At 42.6% G+C, this 18,783-nt stretch overlaps 1 long non-coding RNA gene across 2 annotated transcripts; it reads left to right on the top strand.

The window, feature by feature from the left end:
• Positions 1-15,022: 15,022 nt before the first annotated feature.
• On the top strand, positions 15,023-17,358 carry LOC135173711 (uncharacterized). Of its 2 annotated transcripts, none has more exons than XR_010301408.1 (3): positions 15,023-15,232; positions 15,740-15,812; positions 16,567-17,358. It is a non-coding gene; the product is annotated as an uncharacterized LOC135173711 (long non-coding RNA). The 2 variants fall into 2 exon arrangements; XR_010301407.1 differs by lacking the exon at positions 15,023-15,232 and adding an exon at positions 15,547-15,634.
• The last annotated feature ends 1,425 nt before the right edge of the window (positions 17,359-18,783 follow it).

Genomic DNA, 18,783 nt, shown 5'->3' with positions numbered 1-18,783 from the left:
ATCAGGTGCCCAAAACAACACAATATTCAAGGTGTGGCCTCATCATAATGTGTTTTTGGAAAGTGTTTTATTTTATTGCACTCACACATCATGTAATATTTCAAATAGTGGTATGGCACTATGAAGTGGTATTACCTTGTAATAAACAAAATCATATCAGCCTATTTCTTTGAGTACATTCTGATTTGAAAAGTAAATTTAAAAGATAAATGTAATAATTATTTTCTAAGGGAACTATCACACAGTTATAAGCAGGGAGAGTGGGGACACAACATTCTTATGCTGATTCTTCTTCTGACCAAATTTTAACATCTGTGATACAGACTGGATTTTGTTCTCTAGGTTACCTCACTTGCAGTTTCACTAACTCACGTCTGGCTAGAACTAATGTGTGTCCTCCAGCACTGTCTGCAGTTAAAACATAGTTCTTGTTAGACACTATCACCCAGAATAAGCACCAGAGACTAAAATTCCTGCCAGGGATATGATATGATCTGTAAAGTTAAGTGTTAAAGCTCTATTCAGTCTTCAAAGCAATGAAAAGTGTAATTATTGCTGTTCATTCTCCTTTCCCCATGAAACTAAAAGAACAATGTGACATAAGAAACAACTTTAAGCTGGCTTTGTCAAAGCAGCCTTGAATCATTAAAACTCCAAGAACAGTGTTGCTAGATTCATCTTTACATATAAGAGCTTCCCTGAAATGAAGAGAGAAGAGCAACCAGCAGGGAGCTGATTACAGGTCCTTGATCTCCAACAGGTAGCTTCCAGAGTGTATTAAAAAGTCATCAGGGGTACTCTTAAACGTTAGACTACAGATGTAAACTCAGCATGCTGCCATAGCCTAGCCCTGACACTTTCCTGTAGCCTCCTGCCTGCCTTCCCAGAAATGTGGTTGGAGAGTCAGCAAAGCTGAGGGGTGGAGATAAAGAATGGTTTCTTCTTTACATCCTTTATTTTATCTTAGTAAAAGCACTTAGGCGGAGTTGCCTGCTGCCTCAGAAAGCCTGAACCTATCAGTTCTGAGAGATTGTGTTTGCAGGAGCTTTACAACACTCACCTCTCTCCTTAGGAGGAGAGAAAAACAAATAAAATGGCTTGGTGTGGCATACGTTTGATAGGCAAAGCCCACAACAGCAAATATTTTCACTTTGCTGTGTTTATTCTTACATTTTATCTTCACAAATAAAACCTTCCTTCTGACTTTGCACAAAGGAGCTGTTCAAGCAAGACGCTGCCGCGCACTGTGGTGCTAGAGGCTCCTGGCTTGTCCAGACGTTCCCTGTTTCCACTCCCTTCTGCTGACGGCAGAAGCAACCATGGGAAAGGAAAAGAAAGGCCTGGTGCCATTATTCTCCTTGTATCTCCAGTAAACAGGGTGCCCACACGTGTTTGTACACTTGTTTGTGACTTGCCCTAATAGGGGTGAAGTAGGCCCTGACTTTACCTAATCTGGTCAAGTTTGGCAAACTGCCATTCTGATTGGGTAAGCTCTGTGGCCAAAGAGCCATTAGTCTTGGGCTGAACTGATAAAAGAGGTGAGCAGGTAACACAACGTGCTCTGGCCCAGTGCTCTCTGCCATTGCATATGTGCTCTTTATCGTGGCACACTGCTATGCTTTGCCTGCTTCATAACAACAAGCCCTGATGCTTGGGCTTGTACACCTGGAAACTGCCTGGTTTCGGTTTACCAGATATAAGCATCAAGTGCTTTCACACAATAGGCTTGCCCATATGCACATCTGCAAGACATCCTGCCTGCATTTCTGCATACCTCTGTGCCAAGTCTAGAGTCCAAGAGGAACCAGGATCAGGTCAGGGACTGTCTGCCTCTCTCCCATCACCCTGTTAGAGCCTCGGAAGATCCAGAAGCCTCAACGGCTATCAAGACACCGACAGAACTCCTTTCAAGTGTTTGGGTACTGTATGGAAATTATAATATACTCTTGGGAATCTGGAGATATTGTTTTGTGAGTAGTCAAAAGCCTTTCTGTAAAAAAATCTGTAACTAGAGTCTAATTGCCTTCTGCCTTAAGCTGAAAGGAGCCTCTCAAATCCCTCTAGTGGGCAAGCAGTATAATTGACCTCTCTTCCAGTGCAGTTAATTTTAGTGCTTTTATTTTGCTAGTTATTTCTTCAGTGTTCTAGATTCCCTGTTTTCCCTTTGTGTAATGCTTTCCATGACTGTGCAAAGAATCTATTAAAAAAATTAAGTAAGATTCCTGGATATCAAAATTAATGAACTATCTTATTTTTTAAATAATAAATCCTGCCTTTACCCTTACAGAAGCAAAGGTAAAGAAAAAGCCATGTCTATTTACATGTGTACACATACACGTAGGTGTATTTGCGAGAGAGTGTTGTGGAGACAGGGAATTAATGTGGCCGAGTCAGGAATTTTATACAAAAATAGAGTTATTTTATTTTCCTGAAAACCCACCCCCAAAACTATATACAGAAATTAAATTAGTTTTAATTACCAGATTCAGTTCATTTGAGAAAATCTATGGGATACCATAGATAATTTGACTATTTTGGAAGTCAGAAGTTGGAAAAGGCTTTTTGGCTATTAAATTACAGCATTTTTTCTTAATAATAAAGCTGAGCCAAACAACTCACAGTCAGGCTGGCTGAAAAGGGTGGACTGCTGCTCATCTTCTCGGGTTCTCTTTCAGAAGCCGCAGGAGAGTTGTTAAGACCTTAATAGGTGTTAATGGGTGAAGCAATCCTTTAGAGCAGAGCGCCAGGGACTCCTGCTGCAGAATCTATCCAGGTCAGGTGAGGCAGGGAGAGATCTCTCAGTCAGGCACAAATGCTCAGGCAGACACGATCTCTAAGGCAGGAACCCCAAAGGCGGCAAGTCCCCCAATATTTATACCCTCCCTAGACAAAGAGCAGAGTTACCACTTCCTAGGCGCGAAGAGCACAGCCAATTACAGCCCGATCCCAGCGTGGGCACTGCACAGAGCACCCCTTGTGCCAGAAGGACCCCTTGCTCCCCCCCTTCATGCCTGCAGGGCAAGGGGGGGGGGGGGTGAGGGGGGGGGGAAACAGGCACCCTTTCCTCTTCCATTCAAGCAACAGAGGGAGAGGAATTTAGGGGTATACAGGACTCCAGGATAGAGAAGTAGGGGGTATGCCACAAAGAGATGGGCTATGTTGTCTTCCTGTCACCTCTGACTAGTTACCTTCATGTTAAGGAACTGGCCCATCCATATGTGTTGGACAGTTCCATTCTTTTAGTTATCTGCAACAACTTAACCACTGTTCACCACAGTGTCAAAAGCATTTCGCAGTCACAAATGCTCATGCAGGGAGAGTACCAATAAATCCATCTGATTTTACTAATTATGTCAGTGACAAGCTCTGGTTATAGTGGAGAAAGAGAAAGACTCAAGTGCCTACAACCAGCAGTTTATATGTGCATGGTGTATAGACATTCACACTTAAGAGCACAAACAAAACTGTAATTAATGAAGCTTTGGAAGAACTTTATTTTAGAATCATGGAATCATGGCATGGCATCAACCAGGTTGGAAGAGACCTCCAGGATCATCCAGTCCAACCTAGCACCCAGCTCTGTCCAATCAACTAGACCATAGTGCTAAGTGCCTCAGCCAGACTTTTTTTGAACACCTCCAGGGACAGCAACTCCACCACCTCCCTGAGCAGCCTATTCCAATGGCAAATCACTCTCTCTGTCAAGAACTTCTTCCTAACATCCAGCCTATACCTCCCCCAGCACAATTTGAGGCTGTGTCCCCTTGTTCTTACCTCCTGGATGCTGTTCAGTAGATCTCTATTAAGGTCCCTCTGATCCTGGTTTAAAAACATCTCTTAATCAAAAATGTCTGTTCACCAAAAGAGAAGGTTTGCAGGAGCAGTGGCTCTACTTTATCCAAGCTTCATGGTATTTCCATGTGGTTTAAGAAGCTAGGCCTGAAATACTTAGCTAACTCATTTGGAACCAGGATAAAACATTTGTTTAATTAATTATGGACAGATACACCCTACTTCCTGAAAGAGTGTTGTGATTGCAACCCTTCTAACCAACTTCTTCCTCTGCACTTTACTATCACAAAGATGCTGCATGCTGAGGCCACAGGCATTGAGATGGGACTACTTTGTGCAGAAGAATATACAACAAAAAACAACAAAACCCAATGTTCCTCCTGGGTTCCTCACTGATGCAGGAATCTCATCACTAGTCAGCACTGCTGAAAGCTGCTGAATCACAGAATCACAGCTAGGAGCTGGAAGGGACCTCAAAAGATCATTTAGTCCCATCCCTCCCCCAGCAGAGCAGGATCACCTTTTTTATTTTCTCCCCCACAGTCTAGTTTTCATTTTTATTTTCTTTTTTATCTCACTTCCTCCTCGTGTCCCTCATCTCCATCACCTATTTTCCCTCATCTTTCTCCTTTTTAACTTCATCTTTCCCCTCATGTTCCTCCTTTCCTCTTCACCTCCTTCCCTCTTCACCTCCTTCTTTTTCCCCATCTTCCTTTTTTTTCATCTCCATCCTATTCTTCTCCAGCTCCCTCCTTTCAGCACCACCTCCCCTTTTCCTCTATATCTGCCCTTTTCCCACCCCACACCCCATTTCCCCTTTTATTTTCCCCCCAAAACACAGAGCACCTGGCTTTAGTTTGTGGCTCCTCCCATCCCAGCTGTGGGCACTTTTCCCTCCTTGTCTGCTCCCCTATTTAATCCACCCCAGGACGGGCAGAAGCCCCAAGCTGTGCCCATTTGGGCAGAGGATCCTCCTCCCATCGTCACTGGTGAGTCCCATGGTGCATCACTGGGTGAATGGTGGAGGGGATCAAAAGGCCGGGGGGCCTGGTGGCCCCCCGGTTAGGTAGGGAAAGACTTGATACTTACTCTACCAAGGGCATGAGCACCTGGTGATGGAGAAGCAAGCATGAAGTTGGCCTGAACTGAAGTGCAAAAGCAATGCTGCTTGTCAACTGCAAGAGCCAGCCTGGATGAGCTGCAGAAGCTGGAGTGTCTCCACCCAAGACCTGCTGAAGAGGCAATGCTTTGGAGTTAGATCAGGCCTGAACAAGGCCAAAATGAGCTCACCTGCCTTGGCTCCAGCATTCCCATTTCCCCACTATTTCCATCTTTATCTCATAATTGCTCAGTATAAAGATTTTTTTGCCTTTTCTTCTGAATCATCCTATTTGTAAACTCCAACAGAGCATGGCACTTCATGTAGCTCTAGTCAGAACTGGTTGGAGGTACCTGACTTCTGCCACCTTGGGACTCTGACAAAAGGTTTTGCTGATGTATCAAAAAAAGAGTTAAATGTATAGCTCAAGACTAAGGATGCAGTTTCTTTGTCATTTCATGTCAAATACTAATGTTTTAAGCCAATGGTAATTATCAGACTGAGAAGCTTAGTGTACACTATGGTCTTAATGTTTGCTTTTTTTTCTTCTTTATACTAGCTTCAGTAAATGAAGCATGACTGTACCATGCTGTAGCACAGTCTCAACACCTAGTTAAGCAAAAGAAGACAGAAATGCCTGTACTGGATCAGATCAAAGATCTATCAGGTTTGCTTTTCTCTCAGATGGTATCTAGTAACGGACATCTTGGAAAGAATATAAAAATGAGCAAAGCATATAGCAAAATTTCCAGCATATGACTTCACAAATGACCTCACAATGGTGAAATCCAGTTCCATTTTGGATTCATATACAATACATCATTCACAAAACAGTTTTTAACTGTATGCTGCAGGAGGGATCATTCTTTCCCTGTCTTGAATACCTTACTCACTTCATTCATTCTTTCTTCATTGCCTCTTATTTTGTGTCCTGAAGAGGTGTGATGGTTTGGGCTCTTACCCGCCCCCCCACACTTCTGAATTTGCCCCAGCTAACTCAGACGGCTACTGGGAATATAAATGAAGCTATTTATTTCCAAGCAGCAAATATACAGGCAGCTATTTACAATATATACAGTTATATACAGTTATATACAGAAATATACAAAGGATAAACAATACAAAAGCACAACTTCCCTCCCAGAAACCTGAGTCCCCAGGAGGGGCTCTCAAACCACCCCAACACCTCCCCTTGCCCTCTCAACCTTACCCCAGTTCTCAGGAAGAATAGAGGTGCAGCCAAGAGGTTAGGGAGCAAGGTTAGTAGGAGCAGGGTTAATGAGATGCAGCTAGGTCTGAAGGCAAAGGCAGAAGTGAAAGACAAAATGGAGAATGTTTTCTTCTTGTTCTCAGCGTGAGTGTGAGCGAAGAGACACAATTGCTTTCCATTTCACTGCCCACTATCTAGTTCTTTTACCAAAACGTTCTAGCTTGCTTCAAACTAGCACAAGGGGACAGTGAACCACAGAATCATAGAGCCACAGAAACTTAGAGGTTGGAAGGGACCTTCAGAGATCACTGAGTCCAACCTCCCTACCAAGCAGGATCACCTAGGGTAGTCTGCACAGGAACACATCCAGGTGGGTTTTGAAAGTCTGCAGAGAAGACGACTCCATAACCTCTCTGGGCAGCCTGTTCCAGTGCTCTGTCACCCTCACTGCAAAGAAGTTCCTCCTCATGTTGAGCTGAAATCTTCTATGTTCCAATTTGTAGCCATTGATCCTTTTGTTATTGATGTTGACCAGCGGAAAGAGATTGGCCACATCCACTTGGTGCAGAGAACCACTCAAATTTTCCCTTTTTGCTCCACTCAGTTTTCTGTCACCCTCTGTAACACCCTCCCTCTCAGGAGACTTTTTCCCAGCCTCCACATTCTCCACCTTCCCAATGATTCTTCAAACAAAGGCTCCTCCCCACTTTTGGACAACTACTTTGTCCTTTCTATCTTTTGCCATTCTGCTGCAGTTCTTTCCAAATGGGAGGAGAAGAAAACTGCAGTAAGTATTGTGACAATAAGAGGCCAGGCTACAAGGTTCAAGCAAACAATTTATTTGAGCTTCAATTTAACTCAAGGTTTAACTGCAAGGCCCAAGCAGTTAATTTGAACTTCACTCACAGGTCAAATACACCACTGCTACAGATTTTTATGGATACAATGGAAGGAGGTAGTATTACATAGGGACATAAGGATGATCAGAGGGCTGGAGCACTTCTCCTGTGAGGACAGACTAAAAGAGTTGAGGCTGTTCAGTCAGGAGAAGAGGTGGCTCCCAGGTGACCTTCTTGTGGCCTTTTAGTGTCTGAAAGAGGCCTACAAAAAAAGCTGGGGAGGGACTTTTTAGGATATCAGGGAGTGACAGGACTAGGGGAATGGAGCAAAGCTGGAGGTGGGGAGATTCACACTGGACGTGAGGAGAAAGTTCTTCAGCATGAGAGTGGTGAGAGCCGGGAATGGGCTGCCCAGAGAAGTGGTTGAGGCTCTATCCCTGGAGGTGTTCACAGTCAGGCTGGATGAGGCTCTGGCCAGTCTGCTCTAGGGTAGGGTGTCCCTGCCCATGGCAGGGGAGTTGGAACTGGATGAACTTGTGGCCCCTTCCCACCCTGACTGATTGTATGAAATGTAGCAAGAATGTACTATAACAACCTAAAAACCATACTAAGCATTATGTGTGTTAATCACTTGAGGTTACAGTCATACAGCATGCTAAATATTTGCTTACTCCTACAGATAAAAGCTCTCAGTTCCAGGAAAGTTATCTTGTCCAACATCCTGACCAAAGGGAAAGGGTCTCCATGCAGGCAAAATGTAGTTTTGGAGGGGTGGTTTTCAGTTTCTAACCCAAATCATAGGACTTTAATCCCCTGATTTGCATGACCATGGTAAAGACTGTGCCTGAGTAGATTACACCATCTGAAAATTATTTATCTTCTTTATCCATGGGTAGGATTCACTTGTGTGATCTTCATTTCTCTTTTGCTGATCTTATGTTGCCTGGATACACAGGTGAGAGGCCTTGAGCACAAGCCCTATGAGGAGAGACTGAGGGAGCTGGGATTGTTTAGCCTGGAGAAGAGGAGGCTCAGGGGTGACCTTATTGCTGTCTACAACTACCTGAGGGGTGGTTGTGGCCAGGAGGAGGTTGCTCTCTTCTCTCAGGTGGCCAGCACCAGAACGAGAGGACACAGCCTCAAGCTACACCAGGGGAGATTTAGGCTGGAGGTGAGGAGAAAGTTCTTCACTGAGAGAGTCATTGGACACTGGAATGGGCTGCCCGGGGAGGTGGTGGAGTCGCCGTCCCTGGAGCTGTTCAAGGCAGTATTGGACGTGGCACTTGGTGCCATGGTCTAGCCTTGAGCTCTGTGGTAAAGGGTTGGACTTGATGATCTGTGAGGTCTCTTCCAATCCTAATAATACTGTGATACTGTTATTGGCTGAAACCTACATTGAAATGTCCCAGCTTCCCTTAATCTTATTTTCTTGGTCAACTAAGAAGTGGATTGAATCAAGACCCAGAACATATTATTTATTGAACTATTTCAAGGCTCAGCTCAAGTTTTAGTTCTCCAGAGTAAAGTTATGGTACATGGGAAAGGTTGACACATCTGTCCTAACAAACATTTGGTTTAAGTACAATATCTATAAAATAGACATAATCATAACTGATATAGATCAACACAAGGATCACCCAAACTTAAAATTATAACTCAGATCATACAAGTTTACACAACTCCTTCAACAAAAGTATTATTTATATGAGCTCTGTCATAGGTGTGATTCAGTGAGTTGCAGATGAAGTGAAACACATCAGATAGGTGTAGGCAAAACTAGGGGTCACTTTTATACTGTAAAAAATCTGTTCTGGGTTTGCTGGTTGATGTAGGGGATTACAGAGTCTGGTTGCATTATTCACAATGCAAATAAGTGGATAAAACAACCTGCATCTGTCTCTGATCTGAAGCTTTCAAATTCATTTAAAGCTGAAATGTTGCATGAACCAGGGAGAAATGTAGAATGATGGTTAAATTAATATGAATGCTGAGCTCCAGTATAACTGGGAGTATCCCACTTCCTAAATGTTTAACGCTGAAATCTTGCAGAAACACAGGCAAAAGAAAGGACACAGACTTCAGATTAGCCCGTCTGTTAAAGCAGAAATTGGTTTCTTTTTCTCACCATTTGTGCTGCTGATAACACAATGGACTCTACATTCAACCTACTACGTAAAATGTTTTCTCCAAGAACCAGACTCACCATTGCTTTGTTATTTTGTTTGTTTGCTTGTTTTCAAGGAAAACCAAGCTGGCAATTTGTAGTGTCCAAAACAAGCAGGCAATGACCATCACACATGTAGTAATGGATACTCACTTATGGAAGGAACTGGTTTATTCTCATTTTTCTCCCTGTCCTTAGTGGGACATATCAACGGAAAAATGGAAGAAAAAGCAAGCAAACAAACAAAAGTAAGTAGACACAATATTTTAAGGTCCTCCTCACTCTCAGATTGGAGTTAAGACAATTTCCAGTTCTGACTTAATGGCATAAATTCTAGTAGGTTCTTCCCTTTTTACCATCACTGTCTGTTAATAAAAGTGTTAGATGAGATGCAGTCCTGGGAGGATAAGAACCTAAATCTACTGTTTTATCTGTTATTCATCACACATTTAAATAATCTCTGTCCTGCAAAGGCTCTTGAAGACCAAATTCACTTACAGCAAGTGCAGAAAAGAAAACCTGAAGAAGTGAAAGTCATTAAATCTTTCTTCTCCAATTTGAATTTAATTGTATTTAGTTCTTAGAATTGAGATTTTTTTTTTTCCTCATTCAGTGCAATCTTAACTAGAGGAGGGTAGATTTAAATTACACATTAGGAAGAAGCTTTTTACTATGAGAGTGGTGAGGCTCTGGAAAGGTTGGCCCAGAGAAGTTGCAGAAGCCTTGTCCCTGAGAGTGTTTATGACCATACTGATGAGGTTCTGAGCAACTTGCTCTAGTAGGAGGTGTCCCTGCTCATTGTGGGTGGATTGGAACTAGATAATCTCTAAGGTCTCTTCCAGCTCAAGCCCTTCTACCATTCTATGATTTATGAAGTGGAGCCATAGCTTTTCTTTCTTTTTTTTTTCCCTTGGTAGTGCACAGGTAACCAAAAAATTTGCCTGTTACTCAGAAAACCTTCTCCTCTGCTTTAATCAGTATGCCAGCTTTAATTGCTGCTTTGCTTACTGACTGCCATGCAGTGTTCTTGTTACTTTTCAATAATTCACAAAATTACCATAGACATCTGGTGCTTTGAAAAGAGTCATGTGGTAGTGCTTTACTGTTTGCCATCCAGACAATTTTCTGTATCAGGGAAAGCAGTTTTGTTAGTGTTTCTCTTTGTATGCCCAGATGAAAGGAAAAGACATCCAAGGTGGCCATAATGATCATGTGATGAACTTCCCTCCTTTTTCTCTTTATTTATGATAGAATATTTTTGCACTTTTACTTACAGGAAGAAGTAGCAGTGGAAGCTAAATGAGAATTGTTTTGTGAATTTTCCTGACTTCTGACATATAGAAATGTCTTAATAACTCTTACAAAAATCAATTTTATTATTGTTTGTACTACTTGCTTCAGCAGGGTAGATTGTAACTTAGAGTTGCAAAATTTCCTGTCCAATATTTTCACCAGCCTGGTAGTCAAAGGTTTCTCAGAGTTCAAAACAGTGGAAGAGAAAAAAAGAGAAAACAAGTTATCTCCCAATTTTATATGTGCAACAGCTCAGGTTCACAGAATTACACTCAAGACAGCACTATGTACTGATTTACCCAGTGCTAGGTATTTCTATGGGAAATCTGGTTTTGTCTTTGAGAGTGGAAGAGCAAAAAAAACCATTAAGTTTCAAGAAACTGAATTACAGCAAATTGCCTAAAGTTTGTTTTATCCTCAGAGAAGAGGTGACTGTATTTTCTGAAGTAGAAGAAACTTCCTGAGTGACCTGATGGAAGCTTTCTCTATCTCTCTCTTTCTATATATATATATACACGAGTTCAATGGAGGTTACATTTCTTCAGTGTTATATGGTCTAGTATGAATCTAGAAAGCACCCATAAATAAAGGATTCTGAAAGGATACAAGGTGAAAATGATTATCAGAATTTGAGTTTGGGGGATGGTATATGCTTGAGGGGGAAGGGGAAATGTAGGTCCCTTCAGGGTCTTACAGGGAAGAAAAGAAGTAAACATACCTGGAGACTGGACATGACCCTGAGCAACCTGCTCTAAATCACTGTTGTTTGAGCAGAGGTTTCTTTTATCTGGTCTCTAGAGCTGTGTTCCATCACTAGTTGCAGTGCAAGTCTGTGAATCCTTCACTTCTCCTTACATAACAGTTTTGTCTCACATCTTCATTGTGCTCAGCTTGCAAGGACAGTAAAGAGATTATCCAGCAAAGCCTCTAGCTTCCAGGAGCTCTCCACTGGCAACTACTTAATCTGAAAATGAGCGCACAAGTTTTTGAGTCCTAGCATGCTTTTAATGTCATTGTCACAGACGGGAGCAAAGGCTCAGCGGGCAACATGGGGGACAGAGCAGAGACAATGTCTTCAAAGATTGAAAAGCATAAATTTCTTTCCTATGTGTGATGGTTTGGGCTCTTACCCGCCCCCTCCACACTTTTGGAATTGCCCCAGCTAACTCAGACGGGCTCTGGGAATATAAATGAAGCTATTTATTTACAGCTAGCACAATATACAAGCAGATATTTACAGTATATACAGTTATAGACAGAAATATACAAAGATAAAAACAATACAGAAACACAACTCCCCTCCCAGAAACCTGAGCCCCCAGGAGGGGCTCTCAACCACCCCAACACCTCCCCCTGCCCCTCTCAACCTTACCCCAAATCCTGAGAAAGAATAGAGGTGCAGCCAAGAAGTTAAGAAGGAAGGTTAGTGGCAGTGAGGTTAAGGAGATGTGGCTCAGTCTGAAAGCAAAAGCAAAGTGAGAGACAAAATGGAGAATGTTATCTAATGTTTACTTCTTGTTCCCAGACCTCTCAGCGAGACTGATGAGGGAAGGAGACACAACCATTGTTTTCCTTTTTCAGCCAATTATCTAGTTCTTTTCACCAAAACATTCTAGCCTTCTTCAAACTAGCACACTATGACATTCAGTGCATCTGTCACAAGACAGGATTTAGAATAACAAAATCATATGTTTTTTAAAAAAAAGTGTTGGTAATTTCTGTCAAAATTCTGTAACAGTTTGGACATTTTAGAGCAAAAAAAAAAGTCAAAGAAAAAAGTGTTGACTACAAAACTTCCTCTTACACCCCAAAAAAATCTTCACCCATGTTTTTCTAGGCTAGAGATACCTGAAAAGGCTTATACTCTAATTCCCCCTAAATGTTTTTCAGAAGGGTATATATTAACCCTTTCACTTATTTATGTTTTCCACAGATAGCGCTTTCAAACGCAGCCTTGAAAAGATATTCAGTCTGATTTGTTATTCTGAGCTGACAGGAACTCATTGGATTTAGTTTCACCTTCTGGTTTTCAATTCATTTTTCAATTCTTTTCATGCCACGTGAGTCTTAAGTTCAAACAAAACAGAATCCTTAGAGTGAGACTCCACTCAAATCACTTTTCCCTACTTTAACAGAAAATTACTGTTTTCTACAGGCTTGCAAAACCACATAGTTTAACCTCTTAGCAAACAAGGCCTGAATGTTGGAAAGGAATCTGAAAATGGATAAAGTTATAGGCATCCTAACCTGACCCAGTGTTTCAGTTTCATGTAGTTTTGTTCATTTTGCCAAATTATCTCTGTTGTCAGTAAAGCTTCACTGCTTTCCTAGTTGTGCTGCCATGACCCGATGAAGTGTTACACTTTTTGTTATGTAAAATTCAAACACTGACTAAATCAAAATAACTTATGTGTGTATTTGCTTCACACCTTCAGAACTACCAGTTCTGTAAGGACATTGAGGTGCTGGAGTGTGTCCAATGAAGTGCAACAAAACTGGTGAAGGCTCTAGAGGGCAAGTCTTATGGGAAGCTGTAGTGGAAGGTCCAAATTATACCTAGAATACATTTCCAAGACATATCCTAAACACTTGCCTGAGTACCTGTTGGGAAACACGTTCAGTGGAGCGCTATGGGAAGATGACTCTTTGTTCACCAATATGGTTAGATGGTCAAATCCACTTTATTTCCATGATACAGCGACTTATATGCGTTCTAGCAAGAGGCGTGCTCAGCTTAAGATTGGTTACAGGTGATAATTGAAAGGTTACATGTAATGTGCACATAGGTTAACTTATCACAACATTCTAAGGGTCAGCCTTCCAGACCACCCACTCCAACCCCCTTGGTTATCTAGTCTCTGCCCACTGCAGCTGTGTGTGGGGTGCTCAGTTGTTTACATCTAGGTTTCCTGGCCCCACTGGGAACCAAGGACGTTCTCAGCGCCAGTTACTCATGTTTATGACTTTATGTCCTCGACTGGCGAGAAATTCTTCCACAAGTACCCACCTTGTGCCCCCACCTCCTTCCTATGCGGACATGTCATGGAGGGCCTGTAGGCCTGAAAATAGGCTTATTTATGCCTTGCCCTGCCTGGACATGGTTTTCTGCCAAACCAGAGGTAAGCACATAACGAGCACAAAGGGGCACAACAGACATGGTGCCACAAAGTCTGGCCTGCCCAGGACCCCTGATTGTGTAAGGTGGTTGTGTAAGCCCCTACACACCCAGCTTGTGCCTGCCTAGTGTAAGGCCTATGTGATTTCCATATTTGGAAGGTCCAGGCTTGTGGCTTTGGCCTATTAGGGTAAGGTTTGGCTGACTGCCAACCTGATTGGTCATTCTAGTGGCCAAGGGGCAATTAATCTCAGCCCATATTTAATAAATAGGGATACACACATGCTTACTCCCCCACAGTGCTTGCCTGCCTGTGTACTCACTTGCAGAGCTCACTTAAGCCTGCCTGTATGTATGTGGAGCTCAGACTCCAGTGCAGCTGTGCATCCTATTGCACACCTGCTGCCTTATTATTGTTGCCTGGTGTGTGCCACCGCCACAAGTTGCCAGCAGCAGACCCACTTGTCTGCACACGATTGGCCTGAGTAGCCAGAGTTAGATTGTGCTCAGACTGCATGGCATCATACTTCCTCTGCACCTGAGATCCTGCCTACGAAGTCAGCAGCACAAGGTCAGAGACTATCCTTTCCCCTGAAGCCAGAGGATTCCAGCCTCAAAGTCCACAGGCAGATTGGATGCTCGTATAGGCTGTGATGTAGCCCCGGAGGGTGATTGATAATTAATCAAAATTTGTAGTAAATGCTTTGATGCCTCTGTAATTTCTGTTGCCTCCTGCCATAGAGCAGAAAGAGCTTCCAGCCCACTCTTGCTGGGCAAGCAGTATACTGACCCCAAGCGGCATTAAACTGCGGGGAAAATCCTCTCTCTGTTTAATAGTTTGAACGTGTGCTAGTTATTAACAACAAGTTCAGTGGTTGGGAGTAGCAAGAGTTCAAAATATTGAAGTCAATAAGTATATATTTTTATAAAATATCCTCTTGCATTAATTAATTTCTCCCCTCTGCCACAATTGGTGTAGAAAGCAGAATACTCCTCCGCGGCAGGAAGAAGCAGGAAAGCAGACAAAAGCCTTGGCACCTCTCAGTCTATCCAAATACACCATATTTGGCCTTGTTTGCAGCCTGCTTTGTCTTTGGTAAAGACAGGTCATGGATGCTAGGCATATGCATCTCCTTTATTTAGTGAAATATTTTAGGAGTTGTTCCAGGGGTGTTTTTACCTGTTTTCTATTGGTTGAAAACACTCATCAAAATGCATAAAAACCTAGCAAACTTGTTTGTTTGCTGCTGCTGCTGCTGCATTTGTTTTGTCCACTACCCGTTTGCCTTGTGTGCCTTGCACTGCGTAGCTGGGGACTTGCCTCCCTCACAAATGGCAGCCCTGACCCTGCCTGTCTACCCACTTTTGCTCAGCTGAGCCCAAGTCTGAGTCTGACTCTGGCTGAGTCTAGGCAATGACCTAGCAACAAGTTGTGAAATCAGCACCTGCTGGCCTGCTGCTCCAGCCTGAGAGCTGACTCCTTTGTTACACACAGCACAGCTGGATGGGACTGCTCCAGCCTGCAAACCTGGATCCTGTTTCACTCAGGTGGCTGACCACTCTGATCTTCTCAGACAACGCGCTCAATCTGAGCTACACAAGCAGCAAAGCCTCATCTCATCATCACCACGTGGAAGGCCACCATGTGGCTGGGACTATGTTTTTCCTGGTTTATACTTCTATGTATACCTTTGGATTACAAATATTGAGACTCTAACCAGTGAGTAAACTAACTCTCTTTTCTGAACTTTGTGAAAGTTTATGTTTAAGCTTTAAGCAGCACTTTGTGCTGCAAGACTCTCCATTAGTAAGCATTTTCTAAAACCTTTCCTAAATCATTTAAATTTAATCTGATTGCATTCTGCAAACATAGTTTTGCCAACTGCATAAGAGAATCTGTGTCTGTTAATTGTAAATAAATTTGGGGAAATTTTCTTTATTAAATATATAAATGATTTAATAATTTTTATATTGGCCTCATTACAATTCACTTCTAACCCAGATTCAAACCCCTCCTTAACAGGAGCGAATAAGGGAACTGGCATTGCTTAGCTTGGACAAAAAGAGGCTGTAGGGACATCTTATCTCCATTTCTTGCTACCTAACAGAAGGTTTTATCAAGGTGGGGTTAGTTTATTCTCCCTAACAAGTGATAGAACAAGAGGAAACAGCCTCAGGTTTTACCAGCAGAAGTTCACATTGGATATTGGGAATTTCTTCTTCACAGAAAGGATTGTAAAGCATTGGAATGGGCTGACCAAAGAGGTGATTGAGTCACCATCCTGGGAGGTATTTAAAAGGTGTGTAAGTGTGGTACTTATGGACACAGTTTAGTGGACGCTTGGAAGTACTGGGTTAATGGTTGGGCTTGATAACCTCAAAAGTCTCTTCCAACCAAAATGATTTTATAATTCTATGATTCTAAGCTCTTGTAACCGTACAAGTGGTCTTGTAACTGTCAATTCTTAAATTCCTCATGTGTAGAAAATAAGTCACTTGAGAGCAAGCTGTTCTGGGTACAGCTGGATAAATGCTGTCGTGAGCACGGAAAGTATTTCCTATGTAGTCAGCTACCCTGAGCAGTTCCACTGAGAAAAAATATCAAGAAAAGGAAAAAAAAAAGCAGTTGCTTTTAGTTTGACTCACACACTTTAATGGTTGCTGAATAAGCAACTTCTATGAGCTAGGAAATCTGCAGGTATCTCTTCACCATTGCTCAGGGAAGAATTTTATTTGTGTTACAAATAACTACAGTTATGTCTTGAAATCTCCAAAGGCAGCAATAGCTTTCTTCCAGTGTGTTAACTATGAGGTTTTAAAATTACCTGAGCCTTGAACAAGAGTAGGCAAGGACCACTAACCCATATCCTGAGTCATGATTAAGAACAGCACAACATCAGTCAAAGTGTAGTAGTCAGAATGGGAATACAAACTTCACCATCGAAGGAACACAGAAAGAGGAATTCCTTTGCAACTGGGACAAAAAGTTTACAGCCAATGCATAATTATTTTTTCTTTTAAAAAAACAATTATCAACTTTTTTTTTCCTCTTAGGGTGAAGAAATCTGAGCTTCAGAGAAAGGTTCCTGTGTAGTGCTCATTTGTTTACAGTTGGAAGCAACAGGCTTTTCTCACGGGCCCTTCAAAATCCTCTGCAAAAGAATCCAATGCTTTTCCCTGTATCTTCTCCCTCATGTTCTCTTAACAAGGGTGTTTTTGCAGTACTGGCTTGAGCATGGAAGAAGAATGCTGGACTGAACAGTGGATCAGTGGATAGCAGCCTACAGGCTGGGGTAGTGAGGAGCTGGATAAGGAAGAGAAGTCTGAGGTAAGTTATGTCTGAACCTGAGGACTCAAGCTGTTTTTACAGACCTACAAGTCTCCTGCACTGATCAAGATAGCTGAGAAACCTGAAGCCCTGGAGTAGCATTAGCTTCTGGCTGCAGAATGTACTCATTGTGCTCTTGCTTTTTCTGATGGGGCTGCTGGTACAGCAGGACCTTTTGTTGGGATGTTGCTTAGTTCTTTTGGGGAATCCTTCTGCTGGTGGAAATGATGTCCCTCCCCTCCTCCAGGAGCAATCTACAGTCCATTATATTTTGCATTTATCCAAATTGATGTATAAGTGTGTCATGGTAGGCCTGATAGGCCCAAAATAGGCTTATCCATGCCCTGGCCTGCCCAGACATGTTTTTCTGCTCTCCCTCCTTCTGTTATGGGGAAAAGCAACTGCGGGAAAGAGGACAAAGAACCTGTAGCTATTGAGTCTAAGGACTATGGCCTGCCCAGACTTGTTTACATCCTCTGGTAAACAAGGTACACGTGCTTAGCTTGTGCTAAGCATGCAAGGCCAATGCAAGATCAATGCTTTTCCCAAATTTGGGTAAGGCAAGCTTATGGTTTCACATAATACGGTCAAGCCTGGATAACTACCATCCTGATTGGCTATTCTGTGTCCAATGACCCATTAGTCTCGGGCTGTATTGATAAAAAGAGTTGAGCAGATAATGCAACGTGCCCTGCCCTTGTATTTGTGCTTACTGCTTGCCTGCTGCCATTGCTTACTGCCTCAGTACATCCTGAATTGCCTGGAAACTGCCTGCCTCAAGTTTACCAGGAACAGGCTCTAAATGCCTTCACATGATTGGCCTGCATAGCCAGTGTGACATCACGCTAAGACTGCACATCACAAGACATCCTGCCTACACCTGAAAGCCTCCTGCCAAGACAAGAAGTCCTGGAGATACACAGATCACCCGGAAGAGACAAGATATAAGATCAGAGATTGTCTGCCTCCTTTCCCAGCACGATGTGAAGCCTGGGAAGAATCAGAAGCCTCAGCAGCTGTCAAGCAACAGAATTCCCTGAAAGTGTTTGGGTGCTGTCTGAAGCTCTAGCTTACCTTGTGAGTCAGGAAAAAATAATTTTGTGAGAAAAATACTTAAAGCCTCTTGTAAGTCACCATTGCCTTCTGCCACAAGCAGAAAGGAGCTCCTTGAGTCCATCTGGTGGACAAGCAGTATATTGACCACAAGCAGTGTTTGACCACAGTAGCCTTCTCTTCCATTTCAGTTAATGCTTATATACTTTTACAAGTTATTTCTAGAGCTAGTTATTCCTCTGTATGTTTCTATGGCCATGCAAATAAACGATTATTATTAAAAATTAGTGGTTGGGGGTGGTGAGAGTTTCAAATATCAGAATTAATAAACAATATTCATTCTGAAAATATTATCTCACATTAATTAATTACTCCTCCATAACAAGTTCAGGTAGATTGTGAAGAAAACATAAAACCAAAGATGCTGTGCTCCTTCCCTAGCCTGAGGAACTGATGCCATTATGTTATTGGTCAGGTCACTTGTGGTGAAAGCAGTGTAAGAGGCATGGGGGAGCAGTTTCACTTACAGAAACACTGATGTGAGTGCTCAGTAGACCTAGATGTCAACGGGGTGATAAAAAGAAAAAAAAACATATTCAGCAGGTGAGTGTTGTGAGACACTCCAAATTCCTTCTCCCCCTCCTCCATCTCCAGAGTGGGAAATGGTGCAGAAACCTGCTTTCTGCCCATCCCCAACACCCTTTGAAGCGGGGAACAGCAAAAGACTCCTGTTTCCGCACATGCACTGACTCGTGTGGATGCTCACGCTGGTGGTTGGCTGGATTCTTTGTGCATAGTACATATGGCATATGGGCACACTGTCTAGGAAAAGCATAAATACAGTGAGGAAAATAGTGCAGAGTTCCCACCCTGACAGAGTTCCTGCTTTG

The sequence above is a fragment of the Pogoniulus pusillus genome, chromosome 3 (genome assembly GCF_015220805.1).
Source record: "Pogoniulus pusillus isolate bPogPus1 chromosome 3, bPogPus1.pri, whole genome shotgun sequence".
In the NCBI taxonomy this organism is placed as follows: Eukaryota; Metazoa; Chordata; class Aves; order Piciformes; family Lybiidae; genus Pogoniulus; species Pogoniulus pusillus.
This window is presented reverse-complemented; position numbering and strand designations above follow the sequence as displayed.